The following is a 20,637-nucleotide window of genomic DNA, read 5'->3' on the forward strand; positions in this document are numbered from 1 at the left end:
ATAGATAGATAGATAGATAGATAGATATTCCTAGTTGCAAATATGATATAATGTCCAATCCACAGTGGGAAGCATCTGCCTTTGCTCTGAGTCCTGATCCAAAGGACTTTGTTGTGATGGCCCACATATACCTAGCCAAAATAAATCAGTTCTGATCCAGTAATTTTTATGACTGATCTTACAGAGTTTCTCATGTTATCCACTAAATCTGTCTTTTTATTCACTTGATGATGACTGAATGTGCTTAGGCTGTAACTTGAAAAGGAATTTCGTGAGTAGAAGGGTGTTAGGCACAGGAATGCGTTAGGGAGGGAATTTATGGAACCTGATTTATTTTTAAATTAGATTAGATGATTATCTGCTTAGGTTGCTCTAGGTGTGACTTTGCCTTAGGTGGGGGGATAGCCCAGATTTCCTTTCAAGTTTCTTATTGGCTCTAACAACCTCTGATTGGAATTTAAAAATTCATATTTTCAGGACTGTTTGAAATTCTTTTCTTCTCCATTTCCTAGAAATACTGTCTGTCAAAAATAAGACATAGGAAAGAGTATCTCTATAGTGTTGTAGCAGAAGACACAGCAGAACACAGCCTTTGAATAATTAATGAAAATATTTGTCTTATATACTGGATAATCCTGAGACACATAAAAACTCATTGCTGTTTATTTTTACTTTCCTGAGAAACCATAGTAAAATGTCTTTTTCTCACCTAAATGCTCCTAGGTACACAGACATTAGGGGTTCCTTTGGTTTCTCTATTTTGATAATTATTTAACCTCTTGTAGTTACTTTCTTTATTCCTAAAAACATTATTGGACATATACTTTTGAATTTTGAAAAAGTGACCTAAGTATAGAAATAACCTTCCCTGGATATAAGAATGGCTGTTGACTGGGCAGTGGTGTGTGATGGACCACCTCCCCTAGTAGCAGAGAGGGAGGAAAAAAGCATTTGACTTTTTGTAATATAACATATATCTAGTCTTAGTAGAAAGGTATATATATATATATATATATATTTTTTTTTTTTTTTGGTCACTTTTAAATGAGCATTTCTATATTTCTATAATGTTCACTGGGAAATTTGTTTCCCTAAGGCCGGAAGTCTGGGCCAGAGGCAAACCCTTTGAAGTTTGTCTCCCTTCTTCCTTTGTACATTAAAATAAATCAAAACACAACTCTAATCCCTTTATGATACTTGACAACCATGGACTATTGTTCTGCCCTACATCAGCAAAATCACTCTTTCTCACTGAACTGGGAGTTTTCTAGGATTGCCTTTTTACCTCCAGTATGTTTTAGGGGCAGAGACATGACACAGTAGCAATACTAGTTTCTAGCGGGTGGGGGATGAGTAGCTGCCAGAGCCTGAGCACAAACTCTGGTATTTGGGCTTAGTTTGCACCGTTCACTTTCACTTTCACTGAATGTGCTGCTGCATTTGTCTGGGGCTCACTTTCCCTCTTGCTTTCCCGAAGCTCTTTAATCACCGAGATCCATAATTGTTTTCCATAACGAATACATAAGGCAAATTCTTTGGGTGGTTTGAGCTGTAAATATGAGGAATCTGGATGGCAAACCTGTGTATGGCCACTCAGCTCCCTTTGATGTCACCTGTGCTGAATTCCATATATATCAGGAGTTTGAGCCAGGCCACAAGGGAAGCTGCATCCCTCTTCTCTCTTTACCCCCCATCTTTTTGGAATGAGTTTATGTTTTAATATTTTAAAGTCTTTTTTCCATATACAAATACAGGTATAGAAATTAACTTAAAATCAGGGTATCTGCTCTATTTTGTCAGAGCAATGAGGGAGAATAATGGTGGGAAAACATCCTGGAAGAATTTTCCTACACAGGGAAGAACTGATGGCAACCATTTCTTTATGATCATCCTTGAGTTTGCAGCTTTTGTGAAACAAACCCCCTTATGCCATTCAGAATGCCATTGAAACATTTAAATAATACATTAAAGGGAAAAAAAAAAAAACCTTGTTTAACAGTAGTTTATTTAGAGGCTGCACAAGTAACAAAATCATGTTATAGGTTAAAATAAAAAGCCACAGCAACCCACCCTATCAGGGCCTTTCCTTTTGGGGGAAGCAGGCCAGATGTTTAAACAATATTGTGGGATGTGTGCAGGCCACAGCACTTGGAGGCCTTGGGAAAGAAATCATGTCTGCACCCCTAGCGTTTCACAGTTTTAGACCCCTGACCTAGAAACAGTTTAAACAGATGTTTAGTTCAAGGGATTTATGTCGACATTGAATTTTTTTTTTCCTTTGGAAGTGGCTGCCTCAAAAATTGAAGCTTTTTCTTAGAAAAAGGACCAGAGAAACAACACATCTCACAACTTGGTAGTTTCATGTTGAAAGTGTCCTGGTGCAACAGGAACAAAACCAACCAACAAACACACAACCGCCTCATCAGCCACTACTGTTCACGTGTATGAGCATCTTTTTATCCCCCTCTCTCAGTTCTGTGTATGGTGAGTACAGACTTCCAACAGGAAGAGTTTGCTAAAGGAGAAAAGTGCTCGGAAAACCCCTTTTGATGATGAACCAGCATAAATTGTGGCTTTTCTTCCTCTCCTTATCTCCAACCTTCTTTCCCCTCCTCCTGCCCTCTCTCCCCTCCAAATCTCCTCCTGCCCCTTCTCCCAGAAATGATTCCTCCCAACTTTGACGCTGGTGTGTGGAGTTCATTCTATGACTGGGGTCAGTCAGGAACGGTGCGTTGCATCATAGTTGCCTTTTTGAAAGTGTTTATTTCATATCTGAAATGTTTTCATGTGCATTCGCTCTGCTTTGACTTGCAGAAGGAGAAAGAAAGTAGTTTTACTGGAGGCAAAACAGCCACCTGTGAAAACTAATTGCGTAGGTAGAGGTTTGATGGTATCTCTGGGAGGGATCCAGCAGGAAGAAAGTAAATGTTCTTAATCTACAAGGAAATCACCTGTGTGCCAAACTGACCCTCTTCATCAAAGCCAGGGTTGAAATATGTCATCAGGTTGGTGGCTTGTGTTTAGGAGGCCGCAGTGGCATTAAGGGCTGACATGTGATATGAATGGTCTACAGTTACTTTCAAACAAAAGTTTGAGATGTGGCTGCTTTTGAGTTCCTTCTTTCTTCCCCTTCATCAAGTTTTCGTTTTAGTCTTACGTTCTGCTGTCTTGGCTTTTTTTTTTTTTTTTTTTTTCCTTTCCTCTCCTTGATCCCACCAGTCTAGTATACCGAAGTGTTCCTTGCCATTAAAAGGGCAAAATGTACTGTGATGGAGAAACAGGGATCAGTGATACAGGCTCCCTTTTGTCACTACCTGGGTAGCTCTCTGAACTGATTGTCCACAAGTTTAGAAAGAGCAGGTCCCATGGGGCTATATTATGTACCCGCCTGTTACCTCTGTCTAAAGCCAATCAGTCTGTGATTGGTCTTCCAGGTGGCAGGGTCTGACCTCTCTTGCAAGAGTCTATATTTTGCTGGTCACTCTAGGTGGAAGTCAGCTATAGTCTTGGTACTAGATGCTCTCCACTCACACACCTACATGTGGCCTTAGCTGTGCGGCCAGAAAAGCGTGACAGCATGTATCTGCATGCTAGTGACTTTTCTAAATGGCTGTCTTCCATGGGAAATGAAAACTCTAGAGAAGGGGGGAAAGTCCCTAGTATTTGAAGCACCTTGAGATTTAGGGAGATTTGGGGAAAAGTCAGACCATCCTTCTAGGAGCCCAATAAAATTTTTTTTTTAGAAAGCAACTAGTGAGTTTTATAAAAGCTGTATAAATTAAATAAGAACATGGATTAAAAAGGACAGTTACATGATTTTTAAAAGGAAGCATTTTTGTTTGGAAGACTTTGGACACATTTCTTAATGTGTCTTCATGTCTGGGGTGATCTGTAGTCAGCCCTGAGTGGGGCCCTGGGTGCAATCACACGGACGCTGAGCCGCCCAGGGGAGCTGTTCAGGAGGAGGCCAGAAGGCTCTCTTGCAGGCTTCATTGCCTTTAGCTTTCACTGTCTGGAAGTAACTGGATCCGTGTCTCTGAAGTCCATGGGCCCTCACTTACGTCAGTGCACTTTGACTCCTCCTGCCTGTGCTCCGTACTCCTGTGTCTTGTGGGTCCTGTCAGGATCCAGCAGTTCAGTCCTGCCCTTGTTCATGAGAGCGCTCCCTTGGAGCCTCCTACTTGAAACTGTCATCAGAGGCTGTTCTGCAAAAGCTAAACTCGAACCAGTGTGAACCGATCTGGAGGTGATATTGGATGCTCAGTTCTCAAATTCAAAATACCTGATTTCCATCAATACCATTCAGACAGAAGACCCTTCCAACCATAATATATCACAGTACCCCTGGGCCCCTTTTTCTAGAGCCTAAGCCAATGGACCCCCACTTGTGTGAGAAATTTCTCCTCCATCATATGTAAGATAGGATTTTGTTCAGGGCCGTCTACAGTTATGTCCAGTATATTTCCATGATGCCTAAACACTTAGACCATTTTGATATATAATAGACCCTTGACATTTATGAGAGATTTTTCCAAGGATGATCATGAGTTTCTAAACTTACAGGTAGCTCTGTCGAATATAATTTCTTCCCCAGGTATCTGTATTTGGGCAAGAAGCACCACTTCCGTAGGCCTTTTCACTTTCTCTTCACTTCTATTACCATCACAAGTAATTGGCTTTTCTTTCAGTGGCCTTTTATTTTTTAAACAAAGAAACAATATCATAGCTTCATGAGCTTTCTGTGTAACAATGAATAGAGAGAGAACAACAAAATCACTCTGAGATATGGCTGTTGAATTGTTGGCCGGGTTCATACAATACCTAACTGAATCTCTTCAGTCTTGCGTGCCTGTGGTTCGAATTTGTCCTCAGCAAAATGACAAATTTGGTTATAGAATTCTCCCTCTCTCCTTATAGAACTTTTATGAATAGTTTATGCACCTTAGAACTTGGTTTGGGGAAGCACTGGTATTCTGTAGCAGCCCCTGAATGAAAGCAGATCCTAGAAAGAGGGTGTCGTAAAAAGAGCTAGGGATGATATGTTTGTTAGTCCTGGGGTTCAATTTCAAGTGTAGCAAGTGTGTGTGTGAATGTGCACATAGACAGGTGCATATGTGTCTATTATTATAATGTTTCCATGTGATGTGCTTTAAAATGGAATGACATCCTTACTAACCTGATTTATGAAGCCACTGTGTAAAACTTTCCAAAAAGAGTACTTAGGAAATGAAGGTATAACAGAAAAGTAAACAGCTGGAATAGTGGGACTGTTGCTCAAAGTAGTTTCCTAGTTCGCATCAACGTTCAGCAAACTCTCATTTAGAACGGCTTCCACTGTAAGACATCCAGGGGCAAACTCAAAAATATATTGCTGGTAGCAGCAGCAGAAAGAGAATTCACGAGGCATGTAGTCGTGAGACTTCCTCAGGGTTCATCCAAGAAGTATGGGCTAGTTTTATGCCAGCTCCTTGTTCTGTGGCGGAAGCAGAACAGGGCCACGTACCCCAGATGGGTAGAATATTCTCAGATACTTAAACGCCATCCTGTTCTCACCTACCAGCAAAGCTCTTTGACTGGAAGGGCTGAATTATTCAGCATAATTCTGAAAGCATTGTTCCTTTACTAATAAGCATCCAAGGTTAACCAGCCTGCTGGTTAAATTGCATGTTGGAATCAATTGCCCTGTTAGATCAGAGCAGTTATAAAAGTAGAAGATCTGAATGAAAGTTCTCAGTAATGATAAGCGGTACCTTTGCTTCCATTGAATTTATATTCTAAAATGAGTCATCAAAGAGCTTCTTTTACAGCTTACTATGTCAATAAAAAAGCACTCAAGATGCTTGACAACAACAGCCAGCGCCACTAAAAACGTAAATGGAGAGGGGAAAAAAGCCCACACTTTTCAGACAGTTTACTCGGTTGCATTAAACAAAACCTAATTATAGGAGATAGTGATATAATGCTCTAAAAAAGCCATTGTCCCTTTAAAAAAAATCTTATCTTTCTCTAGCACTGTGACAAATAATTCTGCCTACGTGTATTAATAAATTCAGACAAAGACACCATAGACGGTGCTCTGTAGACGTCATCCCTGGAATTATCTCTTTATGACCGAAAGATTTTTGAGGTTTTCTTCCTTGTTCATTTAACCCCGACTGAGGCACTGGGGATGCTGGATTTTGCCGGCCTGGGGCATTCACAGTCTAATATCCAGCTTGTGAGAGAGCCGCCTCCGGTGTGTCACACGCTTTTGCAGCTGTGCAGTAGCTGGGATAAGGCACAGCGGTCACCTCGTGTCCACGACCTTCTGGGACTGGCCTCCGTTATACACGTGTATCATCTCATTTACTATTCGCAGTAACCTTGCGCTGATTCCCATTGTATAGGTGAGGAACATGAGGCTTTGTACAGAACTGACTTGCTCAAGGCCAAACAACTAGTAGGTGTCCCAGTCAGGTTTAGAACCAGGGAGGTCTGGCTTTGGAGCGCTTAGTGCTTAAACCACTAGGAAAAACTGCCTCCTCCCTACAAGTGACTGAGGCTTTGTTAGGAGTTGGGCTCTTCCTCTAGGTGCTCTCAGCTCTGCTCAGTTCTGATGAGAACTCCTCAGAATCTCCTCAGAACTGGGGTAGAGGCAAAGTCAGGTCAAACCAAGCCGTGGGAGCTTAGTTAGTTCCTGGTTCTCTTTAGAAGGCAGGTCTGGAAGTTAGCCTGAGAATGCTGTCTATCTCATCAGCTTTTGAAGAGGGTCTCTGTAATGTGTACCATGTTGGAGCAAGTCACCCTCAACTCAGATCCCTCTCACCCAACTGTTCTTGTCACCTTGGGTCCAATTTATGAGCTCATGACAATTAAGTAACCTTGATTCTCGTGGTTCTGTAATTGTGGTTGCCAAACAGGTTAGTGCTTCTAAACTGTGTTAATGGTATGGCACATTCTCTTTCTTTTTGGAAGTTAGTGGACTCAAGGCAGGAATATGAATATTATATTTCACTCATCTTCCTTTCTTTTCTTTCTGTTTCTCTGTATCTTTCTATGAGTCTTTCTCTTTTCCTTCTATCCCATTCTCCTGGTATGTTTTCGTCTTGATTTATAGCAATGAAATTGGGAGTGTGGACTAAAGAAAAGATTTTCTTTCTTAAGGAGGGGAGCTTGTCTAGTTAAAATTTTGAAGGAAATGTATTTATTTCTAAACATGCACAATGAGTATGTGAGTAATACATTTTTGGCCACATTGTTTCCCTCTGTAACTGCATTTTAGTGGGAGATGAAAGATCAAAACCCAGATTGTTAAGACCAGGAATTCAGTAAGAACTTTGTTACCCTCAAATTCAACCTCTCTGGAGTTTGATGGGTATTTTTGTTGGTTTGAGGCTTCTGGAAAAGGTAGGTCAAAATGAATGTTTTTGGTACAACAGAAGCTACATAGCACGTTTCATTTTATTCTCACAACAGCCATATGGCTGCAGGTACCATTATTACCTTCCTTTTACATGTGAGAGAGACGTCAAGGTACTTTCCAAGATCACACAGCTGATGAGTGGTGGGTGTAGACGAGGTACTTTGATTCCAGAATCTGTGTCATTCACTACTTCCGTATTAACATGACTGGGGGGTGGAGGTGGGAGGCTAAAGGGTCCCTGGAATCTGGAGCTACCTTGAACAGGATAGAGTCGAACTTGAGGTTTTGAAAAGGCAGTCAGACCATCATTTGATCATTTCTCATGTGTGACATCCTCATAGTCTATAAAGTGCTCTACAAAGCACGCCAGGACTCATCAGTGAACTGAATTGTTTAAAGTTAATTTTTAGTGACCTTGTGCAACTTCTCTACCCTCCACTGTTTCATCAGTAAAAGTGAATCATAATTTTTGTTATCTTTTACAGGATGTTAGGAGGGTTAATCTGTTACTACCCTTACAGTATTTTAAAGAAATCAGAGCACATCCGTGTCCACATTAATTATATTAGATTCTTACCACTTCTACCTGGTCATCAGTATGCCCTGCATGTTTAGATCATGCTTGGTTAACATGAAGGTTATCGCCTCCCACCCCCACCCCAGTCACTGCCCACGTGTTCATTTCATGAGAAGAGTAAAACAAGGCAAGGTTAGTTGCTCAAAGTCATTGGTATGTATTACCATTGAGATTTAGTCCCCATGTGGTTTTACCCTAAGGATATGCCATTAATTTGTTAGGGGCAGAATGGTCACCACATTCGGCAAGATTCTCTTGCAGCTGCAGAACAGAAAGTACCCAGGAGTTGACTCCTCCTGGTTCAGCCAAGTTTATTTCATTTTCAAATTTGGAAACAAGGTCGGTCCTTTCATATGCTAATGATCTGAGGGTTGTAACTTAATGTTTTTGTCGGAAGTTCACTGAAGAGGGATAAAAGATCAATGTTATCACTTAGCCCTCTAGCCCCTGCCTGTTAACAGACACATATACACGTACATGTCACACACCTACACACACATGCACACAGAATGCCAACCAAACAACATTAAAAAAAAAAAAAAAAAAAAAAGCAAAACGTACCTTATTCCAATTCTGTTCTTGGTGAGACATTAATAAGCTTTTGATAACTCAATTATTTAGCTCAGATACCTGTGTGTTACTATAAACACTGGTATTTCAGCAGGTTGGCTTTTGGATGAGTGGATGGCCTTTGGGCGGCTATTACAGAACTGACGCACTGGAGTCCAGTAAAATAAATGAGCCTCATCAGTTCACTTCCAATCAGCAATTATTAGAGTGCAAGTCCCTGAAGGTGGACGTCTCCATGCTTATATGCTGTGTCGGGTGGAAGAGGTAGATCAGCAAGTAATGTAAACCCCTGTCGTGTTGGTCTTTAAGAGAAGTATAAATGTGGGAGCTACTGAGATGTAGTGGAGAGTCTCCGCTGGTTGTGGGGGAGAAGGGAACATCTTAAGGAGACGTGGTGTTTTTTTGTTTCTTTTCCATTATAGTTTATTACAAGATATTGAATCTAGTTCCCTGGGCGGTATAGTAGGTCCGTGTTGTTTATCTATTTTGTATATAGTAGTTTGTATCTGCTAATCCCAAACTCCTAATTTATTACTCCCTCATCCCTTTCCCCTTTGGTAACCATAAATTTGTTTTCTCTGTCTGTGAGTCTGTTTCTGTTTTGTAAATAAGTTCATTTGTATCATTTTTTTAGATTCTATATATAAGTGATATCATATGATATTTGTCTTTCTCTGTCTGACTTACTTCACTTAGTATGATAATCTCTAGGTCCATCCATGTTGCTGCAAATGGCGTTATGCCATTCTTTTTTATGGCTGAGTAATATTCCATTGTATATATGTACCACATCTTCTTTATCCATTCATCTGTCGATGGACATTTAGGTTGCTTCTGTGTCTTGGCTATTGTAAATAATGCTGTTATGAACATTGGGGTGCGTGTATCTTTTCGAATTAGAGTTTTCTCCAGATACATGCCTAGGAGTGGGCATGCTGGATCATATGGTAACTCTTGTTCTTTAAGGAACCTCCATTCTGTTTTCCATAGTGGCTGCACCAATTTACATTCTCACCAACAGTATAGGAGGGTTCCCTTTTCTCCACACCCAGAGAGGTGGTATTTTTAATTGATCTCAAGACATGGGTTTTGTCAAGTGTGTGGGCAGCATTTAGACCAGGTGAACAGCATGAGGAAAAGTCAAAGGGCAGGAAAATGCAGGAGCAGTTATGCAGTGTGGCTGGAATACAGAACTTATGCATGGGGCAGCAGGGGCCTTATGGGAAAAAATACAGTTTGGTTACCTCATGGGGAGCTTTGAACTTTGGCCTGAGCTATATGTACTTACTGTACTAACTCCTCAAACATATCTGGAGGCAGCTCCCAGGATATTACTTATTCTCAAAAGAGAATTTCAGACAACTTGACTTAAAACATTTTATTTGTGTGTTATTTCTTCACTGTCAAAAGGATCAGAATTTCCCTTTCTGTTTTCCTTCTGGAATTTTTTGGGGCGTATTGTCCTAGTCAGAGAAAAGCACACACGACACACATACAGGCTGTTTTCTCTTTGTACATTTCCAGGCTTCCTTGAAACAGTCATCTTGAGAACTGTCAAATTATCCAGCTATAATCTAATTGGTGGTGACTGCTTAGTCCCTTTGCACCGAAGAACTTGTATCTAGCAAGCTTCTCTCTTTCAAACATTTGTTAGTTCATTAAAGATGTTATGTTAGAGGTATACTATGATGATGCATCTGAGAAGGAAATGAAAGACCAGGACAAAAGACAAGTTGAATAGTCAAAGATGAGCTATAACCATCAGGGAAAGATAACTATAGCACCTGATTTTGATTGAATAAGTGGTGATCACATTGATTTTGAAGTTGTTGCCAATCTCCTTAAACTTTTGTCATGGATGGAATAAATGAAAGTTATGAAGCATTGATGTAAAAATAATTTTGGGGGGGGTCTCTTTTCCTTCCTTCTGTCCTAAGGATCTTCCTTCCTGTCTCCCTCTCACCCTCCCTCTCCAGTTTTTTCTCACTGAGCAACTTCCTTGACAGATTGACGTTTGATTGTAAAGGTTTACCTGGATTTAATACAGGTGGTTGTCATGGGTGCAGTCTTTTGCTGCAAGGAGATGGCTAGGCCGTCCACTGCCGCCCGCCTCCACAACAAAGCTGTGGCAGAAAGGAACATGGCAGGGTCCATTAGTAAACCTGAAGACACCTTGTCTTCATAATCGTCTTCTCAGTCACTTTGTTCAGAGGCTTCCCCAAGGTAATTTTTAGTAAGAATGTACCCATTAGTGAATAATAGAGAATTCATTCACTCATTCATTCATCAAACATGTACTGTCTTTAATGCTAATAGTACAGTTAATGGAATTATTATCTTTCTTTATTTTTCTTTTGCATGTTAAAACTGAAGCAGTTTCTGTTTTGTTTTAAAAATTGTAGATGTTTAAAAATGGTCATAATTCTTACATTAGTGCATATTTTTTCTCAGTAGTTTTACTGCTTTATTTACCAACAGGAAAGGGAAAGGATGGAAAAAGCTAAATACCATGATAAAATAGAAAATCTTTGTGTAATATTTTTAACTTTTAAAATATTTTCAGACTTAACCTCTTTAAAAATGAGTTTTTAAAATGAATTAATCATAAATAGGTCTCACAGTGCCCTAAGAAAGAAATAATAAAGAGGAAAATTGGAAATAGTTTAAGGTACTTAAAACATTGGGAAATAAATTCCAGACTTTGAAAGGGAAGTCCACAGGCTATACCAGCCCTTTTACTCTTCCTGACACTTATACTTTCTCCTAGAGGAAGGAAAGGTTAAAAAGTGGGCCTCATTTTTATTTCTCTGCCTTGTGTTTTGGGGAGTGAAATGGTTTCTCTTTTTGAGAGATAAGGGTAACCACAGTTTTAAAAACTGGCTACCCCTTGGATGCATGCGCTCTTGCAAATCCTGTAGCAACTGAAACATCTCCAGATAGATGTAAAAATTAATTAATGCCTCACTACCATGTAGGGAATGTGGGCACATGTGGATAAAGCTGACTAAATCCCACAGAATTTGTGCAGCTCGCCTATTAAACCTCAAATAATGTAAGAGGAGTGAAAGCCAAGGCCTGTTTTCTGTTGTTTTCCTACCCAGCTGGTTATTTATAAAAGTTGGACCTGTTTGTTTTTCGGCTCTAAGTGTCCCCTGTCCAGGGAGCCTGAGTCATTCCTGGTCGTGGAGTGGACTCCGGGGCACAGGACACTGTGCAGGATCTGGGTCGCTGGGACTGACAAACGGATCAGCTGCCCTTGCACGGGAGGCTCCGGAGGCCCCTGGGCCCTGGTGACAAGGCCCAGCACCTCCGTGTCTCTGTGACCTCTACCAGTGAAGTGCCGGCCTCGCTCGCTGATACCATTCGCAGGAACCTGAATGACTGGTTAGTCTGGTCAGAAGAAAATAGCACTGACATCATGTGATTCTGGCAAAGTAAACCACATTGGAACTTGGCCTTTGAATACCCAAGGGTCTGGCAGCAATCTCAGGGGTTGGCTGGGAGCCCCATTGAGTTCACTAGTAATCAGTTGACTGCTGAGCTGGACAAGCTGCCCTAGTTTTCCTGACAAGCTCTGTCTAAAAGAATGATGGGCAGTCTGCCATTAGGATTTTTGAGCAGAGTTGCTAAAGATTAACTCTTTAGCTGCTGTCCATATATCATGGCAAGCAATTAGGTACAGCTTTGGAGGGAAGGTTCCAATTCCTCATTCAGTTCTTGCACACAGAATTCCTGTCTTGCACAACAAACACCTATAGGCAAGGAGGAGCTCTGTAAAGCCCTTTATGTGTATGTTTCAAAGGAATGCCAAGTGGATGAGTTTTTCTTGAACTTTCTAGTTTGTTTTTTTTAAACAAAATTCCATCATTTTTAATTATGCAAAAAGTCAGATTTGCATTTCAGCCATCCCTTGGGAATAGATATTACCTAAGAGAAGCCTTTGAAAAACTATGAACGTTTAATATTTATTTATTATGATCGATGTATCCATGCATGTTCTTTCCAATAAAACTTGATAATTCAGAGTATTCTAGAAGAAAGGAAGTATTTGCAGTCAGTGTGTCCTAGTCCAAAGAGACCCCTTTTGGGGGATAAACCTGACTTCTCAAGGTGCTTATCTGCTTATCTTTCTCTGGAAAAGGTGATGCGTTAGTATCTTTTATTCCTTTTCTCACAAAGTTAAATTAAAATACAATTGATAGAGTTAAACAGGTTGATCAAATGATTCTATATGTTGTGCTCCCAGTGATGAATTTGGTATGTTTAATCTTGCTTTATACTGGTAATTTTCCGAAGGCACGCTCTGTTTTCTGCAGATAGCTGTGACAGTCTCTCTTAGCCACCAAAGTTCTGTGACGGGACTTCAGTACTCCCTTATATAGTCAGATGGCAGCAGTGGTGGCCCATCGTGGGAGTGGAGTTCCAGTGATATATTGTGTATCTTGGTCCACATTTGGGAGTCTTAATGGCAAAAGCTGAGGTTCTGGACTTCTTTCTTCCTCTTGGGTCCAGGCTTTCATTCTGACTCCACTCTGATCTTTTCTTCCAAAAAGCCATACTTGAGGAATGGTACAATGCCTCTCTCATGTTTAGGAGGTTTGTGACATTAGCAACCTGGGGACATTATTGTCCATCAGAGAATTTATATAAAGGGAGCAGAAAGATAACATATGCTCAGATATTGTTGAATGAACTCTTCCTGGTCCCCACACCTCTTGTCTCCCTTCCCCCAGCACAATAGTGCTCCATAGGCCATAGCTTCAAAAGAACCCTCCTCCACGGCAGAGCTAAACATTGAGAGTGATAGCCTCTCAGGTGCACAGTTAACGGAACATTTTAGTGAGTTTTTGATTTGGCTTGTCACCGTAAAGCTTATCAAGAGAAGATGAAAGCGACTCAGGGGTTTTGAATAAGGGTTTACAAATAGGTGACACGTTTGAGTGCGTTTGTTCCTACTGGGTGTGGTTTGGGGGGTGAGCCAGTGGAAATACCCACGAGACTTTGACATTCCTGATGCTATTCCTTCATGGTCCAGGGATGTGTCTGTCTAGCCCTTTGCGTGGGGACAGAATCACCACTGTTGCCAGGCCCTCATTTATCCCAAGAATGGACTTGGGGGTGGTGAAGGAGTGGTCCAGAGATGTAGGTCACCCTTCCTCCTTTCTTTCTTCTCCCACCTCCCTCTTGCCTCCTCCCTCTTTCCTCCTTCCTTCTCCCTCCACTCTGTTCCCTCCCTCCCTCTCTTTTCCCTCTCCTTTGTTTTTTAAACATTACTTACCTTAGCATCTGCTTTCACCAGGCAATACACAGTGAAGAGCAAAAGCAGTGCTTGTCCAGCACTCAGGGAGTTGCTAGTCTAGTGGGAGACAAAGATGTCTCTAATCAGATGATCACAAAACTAAACACAGAATGAAGAATTATGGTCAATAGTTTGATGAAGAGGCAAATGATGGCAGAACGACATAAAGCAAGGGGATCTTATTGTATACCAGTGAAATTTCTGGGCAATACCATTTCTTGGTAATACTTAAGAAAATCAAGAAGTTAGATCTGAGGTTGAATCTCAGCTCCACAACTTATACTATTTCAACTTGATCAGTAGACTTAAGCTCTTTGAGTCTTAAATTTCCTTATCAGTAAAGTGAGGATAATAATATCTACTCCCCAGAGTAGATATTATATGTGATTGGAAATATTGAATTTGAAACATTTGGTTGACACAGTGAGAATTTAACAAAATTATCTATTATTATTAATGCTATAGTTTAGTGAACTAAATTAAAGATATCCTATGGGTTTTTATCCCTATCATTAAAATGCCACTGACAGCTTAGTTTAGTGCATACCCATGGTTTCCAGAACCTGTCTACTGAAACGTTATGAGAAGTTAACCAGTGTCTCAGGCTGTCTTGACACTAACATGGACATTCCCATAGTTTCATCTGCTAATTTAACTAGCATTTTTAGGTATGTAATAACCCATTGACATTCCCTGAAAAATGCTGCCTGTAGCTTTGTCTCTCTTTCCTAACTTTTCTCTCTGTTTACTTCCAGGGGTCCTTTTGGTCATTGAAAAGTGTCAGATTCTTGCTGGCATTCAGGTTGTATATTAATTGTTAAGTGTCAGGAACTGAAGTCATACAGACTGAAGCGAGAAAGGGAAGTTACTGCCTGATGTAACTGAAAAGTTCAGTGCATCCTCAGGTGTAGCTTGATTCAGGTCCTCTGATGATGTAACAAGGAAGGTTCTCTGACTCCCTTCCGACGCTCTTGTCTTGGTTACCTCGCTTCTTGGGCAGGCTCCCCCTTCATGGTGGAGAGCTGCACGTTTACCTTCCATCAGCTGAGCACCTCCAGTGGGAAGGAAAGTGATCCCTTCTCAACAGTTCCAGCAAAAGTTCCTGGGCTGGCTCTCATCCAGCCCCCTGAGCCAGTCACTGAATTGGTACAGCATTGTCATTGGCAAGGCCCACTCGCCTGCCTGCTCTTGGAGCTAGGGGGATGAAGGCAGGACGCCTAAGGGACATGATCTCAGACTGGGGGGGGGGGTGAGTGGCCCCCAGAGGAAAATTATTGATATTACTACCAGGAAGTAGTAAATGGTGTACAGTCAACACCCAAACCAAACAAACAAATAGGCAGAAATTCCACTGTAGGTAAGAAGAGGTAAATCACCTATTCTTGCTTTTAGTTTAGGTGGGAGTGAAATTGTTGATGAGGTGACATCGAGGCTTGGTACCTGCTAAGTATTGTCTTGACTGTATGTCAGGCAGTGGGCTATATCCTTCTGTATCTTACTTCTGATATTCACAATAACCCTACGAGGTAAGTATTAAAATCCTCCTTTAATAAACTAGGAAACTGACATCTAGTGAAATTGTGTAACTGGTTTGAAGCTAAACAGCTAGTCAGTGGTGGAGGCAGGCTTTAGCCTCCAGCTTTCCAGCTCCAAAGCCCATGCTCTGGAGGCAGCAGATCCCCGATTGTCGTGTTGCCCTGCAACAGTGCCCAGGCCGTGTCAGGTAGCCCTCCAGGCCTGAGGCAGTGCAGAGCCGTGCCACTTATGCCTAGATTACTGGCACATTTTTCTGTGGATGTAGAGTAGGCTTCTCTTCCAGGACAAGGTTTTGAAAGCCAGGACTTTAGAATTCTGTTCCAGTATGGGCACCGGCTCTCCCTGGATTATTGGATGACTCATGGAAGGCCTCACACCCTTAGTCTTCTCTGTCTGTAAACTGGTGACAAAACTGTTACTGTTGGGAGATTAATTGGTCTGCTTGAAAAGTTATATATACTGAGCATCACACCAGACATTTGAAAAATCAATCCCACCATTTAATCCTGGATTGCTCAAGTTCTTTTGACTAGGGTATGTGTCTTAGGTCCTGCTGCCATAACAAAATACCAGAGCTTGAGTGGCTTAAACAACAGATATTTATTTTCTCACGGTTCTGGAGACTGGAAGTCAGAGATCAGGGTGCCTGTATGGTTGGGTTCTGGTGAGAGCTCTCTGCCTGGCTTGCAGGCGGCCACCTTCTTGCTGTGTCCTCATGTGTCAGAGGGTGAGAGCTAGTTCTCTAGGGTCTCTTCTTACAAGGCCACTAATCCTGTCATATCAGGGCCCCACCCATGTGATGCCATTTAACCTTAATTACCTCCATAAAGGCCCTGTCTTGATATACAGCCACATCAGAGTTTAGGACTTTAACATATGAATTTGGGGGAGACCCAGCTCAGTCCAAGGCAGTAGGATATTAGTGGTTTTCTATGAACCACACATCTGCATGCTATGTCCCTCTAACCCTTTACGTCTGTTAATGGCACTGAATAAGAGGGCTTGGTATGGGATATTTCCTTTTTTTTTGGCCACGCTGTGCAGCATGCAGGGCCCCATACAGTGGAAGCATGGAGTCTTAACCACTGGACTGCCAGGGAAGTCTCTAGGGTATTTCCTGATACTTATTTATTAATGTTGGGTAAAGTGATTTTCAATTACTCATTGAAGTTCCCAGTTAGAGCAACAGATTTTAGAAAATGATGTGACAAACATGTGGGTATTCACTCTACAAATCCAGATGTGAGATGTATAGAAATAGAGGTATTAACAAAGGGTCTGAAAACTCAGAGGAGGAAATAATCCAGGGTCAGCTGGGCAGGGAAGGCTTCAGAAAAGTGAATCTTGGTATCACAGGATAAATGGGATTTCACAAGATATAGGGCAGAGAGGCTATCTGATGGCTGGGACACAGTCCTATATGACAAAACCTGCTGTACCCAAGGAAGGGGGTATGGAGACCAGTGGAAGCTGTCTCCCAGCTAATTGAGTCAGAATTTGGAGTCCCTCAGTTACCTGCCCATCTGGATTTTATTCTAGAAACAGTGGAAAGCCCTGGAAGGTCTTATGGAAAAGGGGAAGTATCATAGTTGGACCTGGGCTTTGGCCAGGCACAGTTTTAAAATATACAGGTTGGTTTGGAGGCTAGAGAGCCTAAAGTTGGAGGTCTAGCACATGCTGTTCCTGCCACGTAGAATGCCTTTCCCTCTATTTGTGTACCCACCACACTCCCATTCACCCTCAAAACATTGTTCTGGAGCAGTGTCCACACTAAAGGTGTTCCTGACCTATCCAAATAGAATAGTCTCTCCCTCTTGTGCCCTCCTTCTATAGTTTACGTGAGTCTATTATTGCTTGTATAACATCATAGTATAATTATGTGTTTACAAATCTCTCTCACTGCTTGACACAAAGAACCTTGAGAGAAGGGTTTGTATGGTTTTTGTTTTCCTGTTTTGTTCTGTTCTATTTTGCATTCAAAGTGTACAGTGCTTGGCACATCATTGGTGCTCTATTCATATTTGTTGAACACAACAACCAAGCTGCACTAGGGCTACTGTGAAAATGAGGAGAGAAGCAAGGACATGGAAAAGGCTGCATTGGTAGGAATAGAAAGGGGGGACATGCTATGGGTACAGGAGGAGGAATTGGGGATGACTCTGAGGTTTCTAACTTGGTCATCTTGGTAAATGTCAGTTCCCTCAACAGAGACAAGGAACATGAAAGATGCAAAATTTGGAGGTGAGAGAATGAGTTTGGATTTTGGTTACTTAGGGACATTCCAAGTGGTGATGTCTGGTAGACAAATGAAAATACAGCTTTGTTGTTGTCTCAGACCTTTGAAGCCAGGGGTTTGATTGCCACTGCAGAGGGTGAGAAAGTGGGCCAAGAATGTAGCTTTGGGGAATGCTGACTTTTAAGGAAATGGTAGAAGCATTGGGATTAACAAAGGAGATTGGAAGTGAGAAGTCCCAGAAGTAGGAGGAGAATCAGGACAGCTCAATGTCATAGAATCAAAGAGATGAGAAAAGGGGCACATGCTAGACCTGTCTGGCCAGTGAGTTTTATCATGAATTCTTTAATAATTAGAAGAACAATAGCAGCAAGAATAATAATAACAGTACTTACTGTTTTCTCAGTGCTTGCTATGTTCCAGGTATTTTGCTAAATGCTTTTCCTACATCTCATTTAGTTCAAACCTTAAGCCTGTTATCCTTAAGCAGACTTGCAAATTCAAACTGAGAGGTTGGCTAATTTATCCAAGGCCAAACAGCTGAGTATTGGAACTGGGCATGCTTTGCGAACTTACAAATACTGCAGAGCATACTAAACAGTTATTTTATTTTACTTTTGGAGGGAGGAATTCTGCGGGATAGTATAGAGATTAAAGTTTTCTGCAAAACTTAACTGTATATGGAATCTAAGAAAATAAATAAATAAATAAAAGGTCATGAAGAACCTAGGGGCAAGACGGGAATAAAGACACAGACCTACTAGAGAATGAACTTGAGGATATGGGGAGGGGGAAGGGTGAGATGTGACAGGGTGAGAGAGTGTCATGGACATATATACACTACCAAATGTAAAACAGATAGCTAGTGGGAAGCAGCCGCATAGCACAGGGAGATCAGCTCTGTGCTTTGTGACCACCTAGAGGGGTGGGATAGGGAGGGTGGGAGGGAGGGAGATGCAAGAGGGAAGAGATATGGGAACATATGTATATGTATAACTGATTCACTTTGTTATAAAGCAGAAACTAACACACCATTGTAAAGGAATTATACTCCAATAAAGATGTTTAAAAACAAACAAACAAACAGACAAACAAAAAAACTTAACTGTAGTCATCCCCGTTAACTCAAAAGACATGTAATTCTTTCTCTCTTACTTGGGTGAGAGGGTAAGTGGATGATTTACATTTTTTTGAACTTCTATCATTTAAATCAGCTGATTGAAAATATATCCATCCAATTGCATAGTATATGGTATTATATATATATATTTATATATACACACACACACACATACACATATACATCTACACACACACATACATATTTTGAAGTATAGTTGATTTACAATGTTGTGTTAGTTTCAGGTGTACAACGAAGTGATGCAGTTATACATATGTGGTATATATTTTAACTTTGTTTTCTGTTGTAAGGTCATTTAAAAATAACCCTTATCTGCCATTTCCCCTACAACCTGACTTTTTGTATAGTAAAGGGCATTATTTAATTGGAAAGAGAAACATGGATATTTTTAGCAGTTATGTGGTTTAGTGATTTCATGTAGCGTTGTATGCTTAAGACATGTACAAATTGGTAATTCCTGAAAATATTGGCTCATAATTGCTGCACTCTTATTGATGTATTTTCATATATAATTCAGGAAAGAAAAATTATTGCATGTGACAGATTAGTATTACCACATAAATGTACTGATTTGTGTATCCTATTTTAGTGCATTGCTAGTTCTCAAGAGATATCTATACAGTAATTTCTAAGAAACCAGACAGTTTAATTTTGCTGTTGGTGTCAGGTTAAAGCATTGGTGTATGTTTGCAGCTGTAGCTGTGGCTTCATCTAGTCCTGTGCAGGACCCCTTTGAGCAGTAAGGATTCTGTTCTGGGCTCACCCAGACAATTACTCTCACCCGAGCCTCAGCACTTGTGGTTTCCTGGCCTTTGAGTGGGTGAGTAGCTCCAGCTTTCAGGCCATCTGAGGTGAGGTTGAGATTTCTCAGAAAGAACTGTTAGAAGGAATATGGTAAGGGAAATGAAGGACAATACGATACCATATAAAGAAATGGATGAACACAAGTTTGTTAATTTGTTTGACTTTTGAACCTTAATTAGGTGGATCTAACCATAGATTGATTTTCTGGCTGCACTTGAAGACTCATTTATGTCCAGTTTATCTTCCCTCAAAAAAAAAAAAAAATAAGCAACAAAATGAAAGCCTACCCTTAATCTAGATCCTGGAAGGGGTCAGGAATTGGGGTAGAGAAGGAAGGTCAAGACAGCTGTGATTGCTGTTTTTTATCCACCTGGTGGCTTCTCTTTCTGGGTTACATTTGTTTCAGAGTCACATGCCAGATTCTGCACTTTCAAGCACCTTATAATGCAGAATATGATCTTTTTTAAAAAGGTAAGGTAAATAGTTTCTACTCCTATTTCCAATCATTGGCTATCCTCACTCTGTTAGAAGTCAGAAAACCTCTTGGAATTTTCATCACGTGATTGGTTTTCATAGTTTCTGTGTCTATATAGAGAGAAAGAATGAGATTTAAGTTTTTAAACTGCAGACTTGATGACTAAAATATTCGCAAACTTGGTTAAATCCGTGATCTCTTTATGTAAGTACTGGATTTCTTTCAAGGTGCTGTCTTCTTACCAACATACTGTGCAAATAACTGCAGTTTAATATAGAGATAACTTGATGTGGTTAGATTTGGTAAACCCTCTTATCTTTCCAACATGCATCGTTTATTTAAAATGCATAGGCATATGTTCAGAACAAAGTTATTTTCAGTGCATATATATTCATTAGCCTGTGTGTGAAAGAACATTTCAAATAACAACCATCTTGATATTTGGTTTTCTTTCAAAACTTTCTTCCCTCTCCACCTTGGTTTAATTGAACCCTAGGCCTGAACTCTTTAACGCATTCCCATGGAGCCGGGGTACATTCGAACGTCTCGGACTGATACAAAATTGCTTTGTTGATCATATACCCATGCATGATAAGATAT

The 20,637-nt window shown here is 40.8% G+C and overlaps 1 protein-coding gene and 1 long non-coding RNA gene across 12 annotated transcripts in view; both read left to right on the forward strand.

Moving 5' to 3' along the window:
* The window catches only part of NFIB (nuclear factor I B), a 235,700-nt gene that overhangs the window by 48,722 nt on the left and 166,341 nt on the right, over nt 1-20,637 (forward strand). The window lies entirely within an intron of this gene.
* The window catches only part of LOC309633188, a 70,538-nt gene that overhangs the window by 41,088 nt on the left and 8,813 nt on the right, over nt 1-20,637 (forward strand). Inside the window, exon 2 of the long non-coding RNA XR_014247371.1 lies at nt 1-20,637. This exon is cut by the window's right edge and continues 8,813 nt beyond it. This is a non-coding gene — a long non-coding RNA (uncharacterized lncRNA).

Source organism: Balaenoptera borealis (assembly GCF_965194805.1).
Source record: "Balaenoptera borealis genome assembly, chromosome: 8".
NCBI classification, from domain to species: domain Eukaryota; kingdom Metazoa; phylum Chordata; class Mammalia; order Artiodactyla; family Balaenopteridae; genus Balaenoptera; species Balaenoptera borealis.